We start from the raw sequence: 12,215 nt of genomic DNA on the forward strand, positions 1-12,215 counted from the left end.
GAGAGGTTACGTTATATAGTGAACCTTTTGTCGGGAAAAAGGATTCAAACGCACAGTGGCCAAGTAAGTCACTTATCTTCTTGTTGCCATGTTACTGTAAAAATCAGTTGCAAAGATAGTTCAGTCTATACTGGTAGTGAGTTTCATCACTGGGAGCTATCAGTAAATCACAGATCTGCTGTCCACCCCAACCTCCCCCCTCCCCTGCACACACACAGACACACGCACACAAATTGTTATAAAATTAATCTATTTTTAGCATAAAATTGTGAAGCTGAAGTGGCAATTAAATGGATGAAAAGAGCAAGCAAATCCAGGTTTGAATAAAGATTTTTGTATTCACCAAACGTGTATGTTCCTTGCTTTGTTTGCTTTTATATATAGACATCTAAGCAGAAAATTTATAAATGCCAAATGTTTCTAAAGAAGCCTATTTATGGCTTCTTTTGTAGGTCCCCTATTTCCAGCATGTATGTAATGAAATAAAAGAAGCTGACAATATCCTTTAATTTTGGAAAAAGTAATCCTTACTACAGAGGAAATTTCTGATTTCTAATATTTATCATTCTCAGATAGCAAAGTTAAGTATCACAAATAAATATTCCTTAATAACATTAAAATGGAGAGTGGGTCGTATCAGGGCCTACTAAATAAGTTGTAAGTTAAGTGACCGAGATATGTGGTGACTATCATGATACTATCTAACAGCCTTTCTAATACTAATAAAAAATTAACCCACTCATCTTTTCTAAGACAATAAAATGAATTAAAACAGTATTGCTAACTACAAATCAGTTACTTTTCCTGACTAGATGAATGTTAACAAATCTCAACAACTATTATTTGAAATCATAGGTCTCCTGATTATTCATGATCCAATTAGTAATTTTCATGAGTTCTAATGGTAAGAAATCTACCAAGTTAAGTATAACAACTGAAAGATAGATGGCATGTAAATTGCCATAGGGTCCTGTCCAATAACTAGACCCATGGTGGGGGAACCTGTGGCCTCAAGGCCACATGTGACCCTCTGGGTCCTCAAGTGAGGACCTGTGACTGAATCCTTAATAAAAGGAGTTGTTCTATAAAACTTGGACTTCTATCAAAACGCCACATTCAAGGACCTAGAAGGCCGCATGTGGCCTCGGGGCTGCAGGTTCCTGAATCAGACTCTCTTTGTATTAAGGAAGCTAAATTAACAAATTTTAAAGAGCCGAAATATGGATTTTCACCCCCAGTGTAGCAGGTAGTATTGTGATGATAAGCTACTTATTATTAAGGTTGGGAAGTTGCCAATCAGAGGCAGAATCTGAACCCAAGTCAAAAGTGCAAAAATCTGAAAAGACAAAAAGTACCAACACCGTATTTCTCTTTCCAGAGACGGTAGAAAAACAGACATAAGAAAAAAGTAGCCGGTAATAATCAGAGAATGGCAGGGTCAGAAAACAGAATAAGAGTTTAAACAGTATTAGAACCAAAAGTTAAAATTCATCAAAGTTAGGACATTAAATCTCTAAAAACCAAAGCAAATGGCATTGACAGGTTGGCACGAAAATGATAATTAGCCTCCTGGACCAAAAAAGAAACTGGAAATACTGAACTGAAGGTCAAAATCATCGAAGAACCCCCATAAAGTGACCAAGCACTACAGCTTTAGGTGTAAAAAGTCTTACAACCTGCTAGTCATGCCAGTATGCACTGTCTGGGACTGCTCATTAACAAAAACTTTATCAAAAAGCCAAGAAAGATGGATGATCCCAAGGGGTTTAAAATCTCATGTCCAATTTTTTTTTTTTTTAAGAAAGATGTAAGTATCCAAGTTCTCTAAAATGCAAATCCAACAGGCCATCCCTTCTCCCCACCAAGGAAAACAAAAGACCACATGCAATTAGGAGAAAATATTGGCCGTAAGAAATCCCACCTTTTCTAATAGGGTTTTGATGCAAAAGGGATGAGCTAAATTCTAGTTCTAAAGGGACTAGTTTTAGGTTTATCCTATCTAATTCTAGGTTTATCCTAGAGAAAGAAAGCAGAAAGGATGAGGCTGAATTAACATTACTTCTTAAAACTTGCTAAAACTGAGGCACTACAAGTAAAGATACATCAAGATATCAGGGATGGGTTGGACAAGGAACAGGGCTGAGGTCTGAGGTCTGAGGTCTGAGGTCTAGGTGTAAAAGTGGCGATCCCAGTGCTTCAAATAAAACAAAATGTAGTTAGGGAAGATTGCAAAGTGATCGGAATCTGAATTGGAGGGGGGTGGGTGGGAAGAGATTAGAATGGAACTCTTGAGCAAAACATGCTGCAGGTTTTTAAAAATATGACAATAATTTGATGGGGAAAACTTCAATGTTAATGAATTATGGTATACAAAACAACGAACTGACACAAAGGACAAGAACCATTTTCAAAGGAAATAAATGCAAACTCAACAGTGGGTAGGGAGGGGGCAGCTATGACAGGGTGTAGTGTTAGATGTGATGTGTAACTCTGGACAAGCTATTTAACATCATACCTATAAAATGGATTTCCATTTCCATTTGGATTTCCAAATCCTACGATTTAAATCACAGCTCCAGATCCTATGATCTTCAAAGGTACAGTGGAGAGTTGGGCTTAGAACTAAAAAGACTTCTGTTCAAATCCTTCCTTAGTCATTTCCCTGGGCAAATCATTTAACCTCATGCAGGCTCAGTTTCATCATTGGTAAAATGGGAATTTTACCTATTTACTTTACCTACCTCACGAGATTGTTGTGAGAATCAAATGAGATAACATGTTTTCAAGTAAACCATAAGTGCTAGCCATTATTATCGTCATTCATCATCACTAGAAATCTGAGGAACGCGTAATAAAATGGATCCAAGGTGCCACACCCACATACCCATGAAGTTAGTGTAGACAGGAAAATTAGGTGTTGGCAGTGCTGTGGGAGAAGATAACTGATTATGCAAGAAAAATTACTAATTTGGTAGGTTCCTATTTTGGGCAATATTTTTTTCATTCAACAAAAAGCTCTCTTCTGTCCATCCTATTTCCCCATCCCAGCTGAAGACATAGTCAAACGAAATAGATTCCTGCACTGACCATGTCCCCAAAAAAGACTATTCTGCACTGAATCTTTGGTCACTATCAGGAGATTGAGTAGCATGTTTTATTATTCCTCTGGAATCATGGTTGGTCATTCTGTTGATCTAAGTTCCTTAACTTTCAAAGTTGGATGTATTTACCAACTCTTGCCACTGTGTAAACCATTCTCCTATACTGCTCACATCACTCTGCATCAGTTCATACGAGCCTTCCCAGATTTCTCTGAAACCATGTCTTTTCTTACAAGACAACAGTATTTCATCACATTTATATGGTCAGTCAACAAACACATATTAAGTGTAACCAAGTGCTGGAAATACAAAAACAAGCAAAAGACACTCAAGGAGTTCACAATCTAATGAGGGAGAAAGAAAAATGGGAAATAAGAGAGGGAAGGCACTAGAATTAAGAAAGGTTGGGAAAGGTTTTCTGTAGACAAGATTTTAGTCAGTCATGCCCCAAACAGACACTCCCTCATTTTCAAATTCTTTGCCATTGCCATAAATATTTTTGTTAAGTCCTCCAGCATTTGTTTTGCTTAGGACTACTCCCTCAACTTGTCCTCCCTATTATCCCCCTACTTCCCTACTGAGTGAAATGTAATTCTCTACCCAATTACCTGTTTTGCTTTCCTTTGACCAGTTCAGATGAGTGCAACCCATTCCTCCCAGTCCTTTCTTATTTCTAACTTCTAACTTCATACCCTGATTATAATTCCTCCCTATCCACCACCCGTTTCCTTCTTTCCCTCCCTATTCTTACGATAGTTGAAAGAGAACTGCTTCCAGGTCCTACGTGTAATTACAGTTACTCTATGACCCTTCACAGGGCTCTGAGAGAACATGTGCATCATCTCCCTAGCGTATTCTTGTTTAGTCCCTTATGTTTACCATTTTTTTTTTATGTTTCTCCTGAGACCTGTGTTTGTATTTCAAAGTTCCTAAATAGCTCTGGTCTTTTCATCAGGAATGTGAGAAATTCTTTAAAGCTAGGTCCCAATTAATGTGAATAATCCTCTGAAGTGGTCTAACGTATTTGAATTTGTACTGTATAAATAATTAAAATACTGCGATTGGTGCTACTCTTCTGAATATATACAATGTGAATTGAAATAATATTTGCAACTACTTCAGGGAATTGTTCGAAGTAATTGGAACCTAACTATATCTCATTAATGGTCTATTTCCCCCATATAGGATTATACACAGTTTTAGTGGATAAATTATTCTTAGTTGTGTTTATAACCTTTGCCTTTTGAACTATGACATTCTAAGCTCTCTACTTCTTTATATGCTGTCTGCTAAATTGTAATCCTGGGGGGGGGGGTGGAGCCAAGATGGCAGAGGGAAAGCAAGTCACTACTTGCTAGAGCTCTCCCCCAAACCCCTCCAAATACCTACAAAAAATGGCTCTAAACAAATTCTAAAGCAGCAGAACCCACAAAAAAACAGAGTAAAACAAATTTCCAGCCCAAGACAACCTGGATGGCTGACCAGAAAGGTATATCAAGCCACGCTGGGAGAGGAACGCAGTTCAGCGTGTGCGTGCAGGCCGCAACGAACCTAGAGCAGGCCTCAGAAGAATGAATCGCAGGCAGCTGTGGCAGTTTCCAGACTTCTCAACCCACCAACGCCAAAGACAACTTAGAAGGTCAGTGGGAAAAGTCTGTTACTGCAGTGAGAGAAGCTAGGTCTCAGCTTGCAAGTCCTGAGTGCGGGCTGTGGCTGCCTCCTGAGCTTCCGGCCCATAGACTGAGGGGAAATCGAGCGACTTATCAGAGGGGGATTGCAAGGATCTCTTTGCCAGGGGTGAGGCAGGAATCTCTTGCTTTGCCCATGCTTGGATCTGGGTCACAGTTCTGAGGGGCAGTCCTGGGGCAAGGAGGAGCACTGGCGTGGTGGAGCTTGTGGCAGTGGAGAGGAAACACCTGGCCCCTTATCATAGCAGCTTGGAAGAACTGACACTTTTCAGGTCCCTAGAAGTATCTCTGAAAACAGCTGGACAAATCCCTGAAACTTGGGACAGTACATTCTCCACATTGGAAGCAGACTTTTACCTTAACAAAGAGTTTACAACTCAAGTAATTGGTTGGGATCATGAGCAAGCAGCGTAAAAAGAGTCAGACTATATTATCTTACTTTGGTGACAAAGAAGATCAAAACATACAACCAGAAGAAGACAATGAAGCCAAAGCTCCTACATCCAAAACTTCCAAGAAAAATATGAATCAGTCCCAGGCCTTGGAAGAGCTCAAAACGGATTTTGAGAAGCAAGTTAAGACAAGTAGAGGAAAAACTGGGAAGAGAAATGAGAGTGATGCAAGAAAATCATGAAAAGTAAGTTAACAGCTTGCTAAAGGAGACCCAAAAAAATACTGAAGAAAATAACACCTTAAAAAACAGCTTAACCCAAATGACAAAAGAGGTCCAAATAGCCAATGAGGAGAAGAATGCCCTAAAGAGCAAAATTGGACAAATGGAAAAGGAAGTCCAGAAGATTACTGAAGAAAATACTTCCTTAAAAATTAGAATAGAGCAATTGGAAGCTAGTGATTTTATGAGAAATCAAGACACTGTAAAACAAATCCAAAAGAATGAAAAATTAGAAAACAATGTGAAATATCTCATTGGAAAAACAACTGACCTAGAAAATAGATCCAGGAGAGAGAATTTAAAAATTATTGGACTATCTGAAAGCCATGATCAAAAAAAAGAGCCTAGACATCATCTTTCAAGAAATGATCAAGGAAAACTGCCCTGATGTTTTAGAACCAGAGGGCAAAATAGAAATGGAAAGAATCCACCGATCTCCCCCTGAAAGAGATCCCCTAAGGAAAACTCCTAGGAATATTGTAGCCAAATTCCAGAGTTCCCAGGTCAAGGAGAAAATATTACAAGTAGCCAGAAAGAAACAATTCAAGTATTGTGGAAACACAATCAGGATAACACAACATTTAGCTGCTTCTACGTTAAGGGACCGCAGGGCATGGAATATAATTTTCCGGAGGGCAAAGGAGATAGGATTACAACCAAGAATCACCTACCCAGCAAAACTGAGTATAATTTTTCAGGGGAAAAAATGGTCATTCAGTGAAATAGAGGGCTTCCAAGCATTCTTGATGAAAAGACCAGAGGTGAATAGAAAATCTGACTTTCCAATACAAGACTCGAGTGGAACATGAAGAGGTAAACAGGAAAGAGAAATCATAAGAGACTTGTTTACATTCCTGCATGGAGATGATATTTGTAACTCATGAGACCTTTGTCAGTATTAGGGTAGTTGGAGGGAAAAAATTATATGTACATATATATATATATACACACACACACACACACACATATATATATGTATAGATGGATAGATAGAAAGATAGAGGGCACAGGGTGAGTTGAGGACGAAGGGGTCATATCTAGAGAATAAAATTAAGGGGTGAGAGGATTATACTAGGAGAAGGAGAAAGGGAAAGGTAGAACGGGGTAAATTATCTCACAAAAAGAAAAAACAAAAGCAAAGGCTCTTATAGTGGAGGGGAACTGGGGGAAGGTGAGAGGAAATGAGTGAATCTTATTCTCATAGGATTTGACTTAAGGAGGGTATAACGTACACACTCAATTGGGTATGGAAATCTGTCTTACATTACAGGAAAATAGGAGGGGAAGGGGACAAGAGAATAGGGGGATGATAGAGAGGAGGGAAGATTGGAAAAGGGGGTAATCAGAAGCAAATGCTTCTGAGGAGAGACAGTGTCAAAAGAAAGAATAGAGTAAATGGAGGGGGGCGGGATAGGATTAAGGGGAAATACAGTTAGTTTTTCATAGCATGTCTACTATGGAAGTGTTTTGCATAACTGCACATGTATAGCCAATACTGACTTGCTTGTCTTTTCAATGAGGGTGGGTGGGGAGAGAGGAAGGGAGAAAATTTGGAACCCAAAGTTTAAAAAACACATGTTTAAAAAAAATGTTTTCACATGCAACTGGGAAATAATAAATACAGGAAATGGGGTACATAAACCTATCCTGCCCTACAGGAAAATAGAAGGGGAAGAGAGGGGGGAGATAACAGGGAAAACAGACTAGGGGAAGGGGTATTCAGAATGCATGCCATCTTGGGGTGGGGGGAGGGGCAAAAGGCGAAATGGGGTGAGAATTTGGAACTCAAAATCTTGTGGAAGTAAATGTTGAACACTGAAAATAAAAAAAAATAAATTGTGATCCTAACTAGGGCTCTGCTTACTTTGATTTTTTTTAACCTATTGTTATAAGCTGTTCCGTTTCTAATTTGTTTCCATTTTTTTTAAGCTGAAAAACATTTTTAATTTTTTTAAATTTATCTTTTTTAACTGTTGCTTCATCTCTCCTAGGAAGCTGAACTTATGCCCAAGCTGTGTATTTCTTTGAGGCTCAGCTAGTAGATCATTTTAGATCATTCTCTTCTGTATTTGTGTTTAGTGTCACTGTCATGAAAATGGTTGTTTGGTGGGATTTTTTTTTGTTTATTTACTCATTCTTCCAGCCTACTTCTTGACTTTGGACTTGTTTCTGAACAGAATGTCTGAGCTGGTCATACTGTTTCCATCTTGGGCTACTGAATGCTGTTTTATCCCAAGATCTCAGCAACAGCTCAGGCTAGGGATCTGCAAGCTTTTAGTACTCCCACAGTGGTCTGAGCCAGGGCAAAGTGATCCCTGATCTCTGATTCCCTGGTCTGGGCTCTGCAAGTTTTTGAACTGGGTTTGGGTCTGACAACATAGCTGTGGATGTGCCCCATTTGGAGTTTTAGTAGACTGCTATTGGACTCAGGCACTATCAGATGGAAAACTTCCCTCTGATCTAGGATTTCTACCCCTGTTATTCCTGCACAGGCTTAAGACTGGGCTAGAAGTTGGAAATGAGCTCCCCCATGTGCCTTAAGTCAGAGCTGCGAAACTGCTACCTGCTTCTGAACTTTCTCCTTGTAAAGGAGCCTAAGGTCCATGACACTCTGAGCCCTGGAATGCCACCCCTAGTTGCAGGTCCCCTGTGACCCACAACTGGGAGTGAACAATAAAGCTGCTATTTGGTACATGTTCCTGCAGCCTTCAGAAGTTTAGGCGCTTCTGTCCTGGGATCTCCTCTTGCCATGTACAGCCTCTATTTGAGCTAGATATCTTCATGCACTAAATTTTTGGCTAAGGCCCGTCTCCAGTATCTGCAGACCTCACTATCTCCCTATGCAGATCTGAGCTGGAAAAATTACTCAAAGAGTTTTTCATCAGTTTCCCAATCATTGCTCTGGTGTGTTTTCTAGATTTGGGTGGAGGAACTGTGAGGTAGAGCTCGACTGCATTTCCACTACTTCGCCACTTTCCATTTTGCCAGATTTATACCAAGGACCTATAAGCACTTATCATTTGTATTGGCAAAGGACTGGAATAAAAGTATGCTGTACCGGTGAGTTACAGCAAATAGGAAGAGTTCAGAGAAATATGAGCTGACTTGTTATGAAACAATGAAATCAGTCACAAACAAAAAGCATTCACCATTAATGAATAGGGAGGAGAATGTTCTGAACAATGTAAACAAGGCAACAAAACTCAGGCCAAATGCAAAGAACAAGTTGATCAAGTTTTTGCTTATTCATAATCCAAGCATGTATAATGAAAATTATCAAAGAAAATACAATTTATTAATTTTTAACAGAAATATTTGACATAAAATTATTTCCAACAAACAGCCAAGTGTTGTTTTTGTTTCCCCCTTAAAAGAACATTCCCTAAAGTCAGGACACCAAATCTACCTAATGGGAGTAAGGAAGGGTTAGAATAAGCATTTATACATTGTTGACTCTGCCAGACACTGCGTTAAGTGTTTTATAATGACTGATCACAGAATCACAGATTTACAGCTAGAAAGTCATCCATATCCAGTCCTACCCCTAAGTGATGTCACTTCACCCACACTGAAGAGAATTTAAAAAAAAAAAATGCAAAGGCCTGGCCAGGGAAGGATGAATGGGTAGCATTTGATTTGAGCCTTGAAGGAGGATATTTTAAGCATAGAGAATGCTATCAAGCAAAGGCACTGAAAAGGTAAAACTCACAGGTATTACTATAAGGAGATCTGATATCATAAGATTAGGACTTAAATCCTCATTCTCAATACCAGTTTGAGCAGTTTCCTTTTCGAGAAAATTAAACTGAACTCTATATGTATTCTAAGATCTCTCCCAGCTCTAAACTTATTTCCTTTTAATCCATGGCATATTTAGGAGACAACAGTAGTCCAGTCTATCTGGAATACTGAATATATGGAAGGAAATACTAAATACTATGCTATATGCAAGTAAGTGTGCAACATGGTGGGAATGCAAAGAATAATTATAACATGGTCCCCGCCCACAACAAATTTTATTGAAGTTTTCTGAGCCTTAGGAAGATATGTGAAAGATGGACTGGTGAAGAAAAAGACTGACAACAAGGAAACCAGTTAGGTGATTGCAGTAATTCAGGTAAGAAGTGATGAGGGCCTAAACTAAGGTGATGGCCATGCTGAATGGATAGAAGGGACTATATGTGGAGTTAATTAGGTAAGTAATTAGATGACATAAAAGTGTAGGTATCACTGAAGTTTTCTTCTAAGAGACTCAACTACAAGTTGACCATCATCAATTGAAATAAAAGTTTGTAAAAAGTACAAGTTGGGGTGGGTAAAGATTAATTCAGGTGAGGGCAATCTTTGAGGTGCTCTTGAGATCCAGATATAGATGTCCAGAAAGTATTTGGAAATGTGGGGTTAGAATTTAGGGAAGATGAGGGAGTTGTGTTAATAGGGAAGAATAAGATCATAAAGGCCCAAGAAATTTGGGAACATAAAAGAATGATACAAGAAAGGCAACTGACATCAGTAATAGTTAGGAAGAGAACAAGGAGAGAGCAGTTTTACAAAACCCAAAGGAGAAGTATACAAAAAGACAACATCAAAAATTAGAGGTAAACCAGGATAAGCACTGAGAAATAGTATTTTTCCCCCTTTGCAGAAGTAATACTTTAGTTAAGTTGACAGGAATGGAAGTCAGACTGTGAGCAGACAGTTAAAGTGGAGCCAACAAGCATTAATTAATTTTTCTGGATATAAAAAAGGAAGGATTGGGACAATGTTTGTTTTGTTAAAAAAATTTTTTTTTTTTTTGGTGAGGCAATTGGGGTTAAGTGACTTGCCCCAATTGTCTGTGTCTGAGGCCACATCTGAAATCAGGTCTTCCTGCCTCCAAGGCCAGAGCTCTATCCACTGTGCCACCTACATGACTCAGTTTTGTTAATCTTTAACAGAGAATGAGGCTTTATACATGTGAAAGGGAAAGGAATACAATGGGGCAAACTACTGAGAGAGCCCACCTTTTCCTTAAAGACTGGAGTAGAAAATTCACAAATAATAATTATAACTTTGAATGTCAAGGAGATGTTTTTAGCAGCTCTCTTTGTGGTGGCAAAGAACCGGAAATTTCAGGGATCCCCATCAATTGGCGAATGGCTGAACAAGTTCTGGTGTATGGTTGTGATGGAATACTATTGTGCTGTAAGAAATGATGTGCTCACTGATATTAGAAAGGCATGGAAAGACTTTCACAAAATGATGAAGAGTGAAGTTTGCAGAACCAAGAGAATATTGTATACAATAACAACAATATTGTTTTGAGAACGACTTTGATTAAGTCATTTTGACTTTCATAAATTAAACAGTTGCCACCTCTAAGATGGGGGGGAATGAGCAGGAAAGGAAGAAAAAATGGAAAAAAACTTGCATGATAACTTTGTTATGTATTTGGAGGGAATACCAAGCTGTACATGGTAGATTTGCAGTTTAATGTACAATCATTCTTTTTATTGTACTATTATGGAAATGTTTGTTTTATTCCCTGAACTGAAAACAAATTAATGTAAAAAAAAAAAAAAAAGACTGGAGTAAAGGAGAGCAAAGGAAAGGCTCTGAGGTATGTAGGAGATATGAGAGAGCTCACCATGTAGGGTAATAAATCTCTGTAAAGAAGTGGGATCATCTAAGAAAAGAGGAGAGAAAGTGAAGGGGGAACAGGACACATTCTGAGGCTGGTACTGAACTCATTAAAGAGAGAGTAACCTAGAAGTTGGTAGCTAATAACAGTAGGGACATGGATAGGGTGAAATAAACCCAAAAGGTCGAAAATGGAACTCATGTTTCCTGTATCACAAACCCACCCTTCTCCAAAGTTCTCTATTAAGGTGAAAATGATTCTTCCAGTCATATAGCATCAAAGCCTCAGAGTACCCTCTTTCCTTTCTCAAACCTCCCTTATATAAAATCAGTTACTAACCTTTGTCCTTTCTACCTCCACATATCTCAAAGCTGTCAACTTCTCTCCACTTTAACTCAAATCAAGAAACCTATTATACGCCAGGAGCTGTGCTAAATGTTGAGGATACAAAGAAAAGAAATGGGCAGCTCCTGCTTTCAAGCAGTCTATCAGTCTAATGGGGAGAAAGCATGAAAACAACTATGTTTTTAAACAATTATGTTATAAGATAATATGCAGGATAAATGATAATCACAGTAAGAAGGCACTAGAATTAAAGGGACTGGGAAAAGCTTCTTGGAAGAGAGCTAGGAAAGCCAGGAGGCCCAGGTGAGGGAAAGAATTTCTGGCATGAGAGGTCAGAGAACATGGAATTGGAAAATGGGAATATCGTGTGTAAAGAACAGCAAGGAGACTAGCATCACTAGATCTCAAGAGTACAGGGAGGGGAGTAAGTTTTAAGAAGACTGGAAATGTAGAAAGGGGATGGGTTATAAAAGTCTTTAAAAGTTAAATACAGCATTTTATATTTGATCCTTAAAGTAGTGAGTCACTGGAATCGACTGAATATGGGGAGGGACATGGTCAGTTTAGGAACAACAACTTGGCAGCTGAGAAGAGGATGGACTGGAAGGAAAGAGACTTGAGATCAACCAAAAGACTACTTCAATTGTCCAGGCTTAAGGCAACGAGGGCCTGAACCAAGGTGGGGGCAGTATCAGAGAGTGGGCATGTTGTGAACGTAGAACTGACAGGACTTGGCAACTGATTGGACAGAGAGGTGAAAGAGAGGTTCTGAGCCTGGGTAACTGAAA

Source organism: Vombatus ursinus, unplaced genomic scaffold (assembly GCF_900497805.2).
Source record: "Vombatus ursinus unplaced genomic scaffold, bare-nosed wombat genome assembly UNPS02013950.1, whole genome shotgun sequence".
Taxonomy (NCBI): domain Eukaryota; kingdom Metazoa; phylum Chordata; class Mammalia; order Diprotodontia; family Vombatidae; genus Vombatus; species Vombatus ursinus.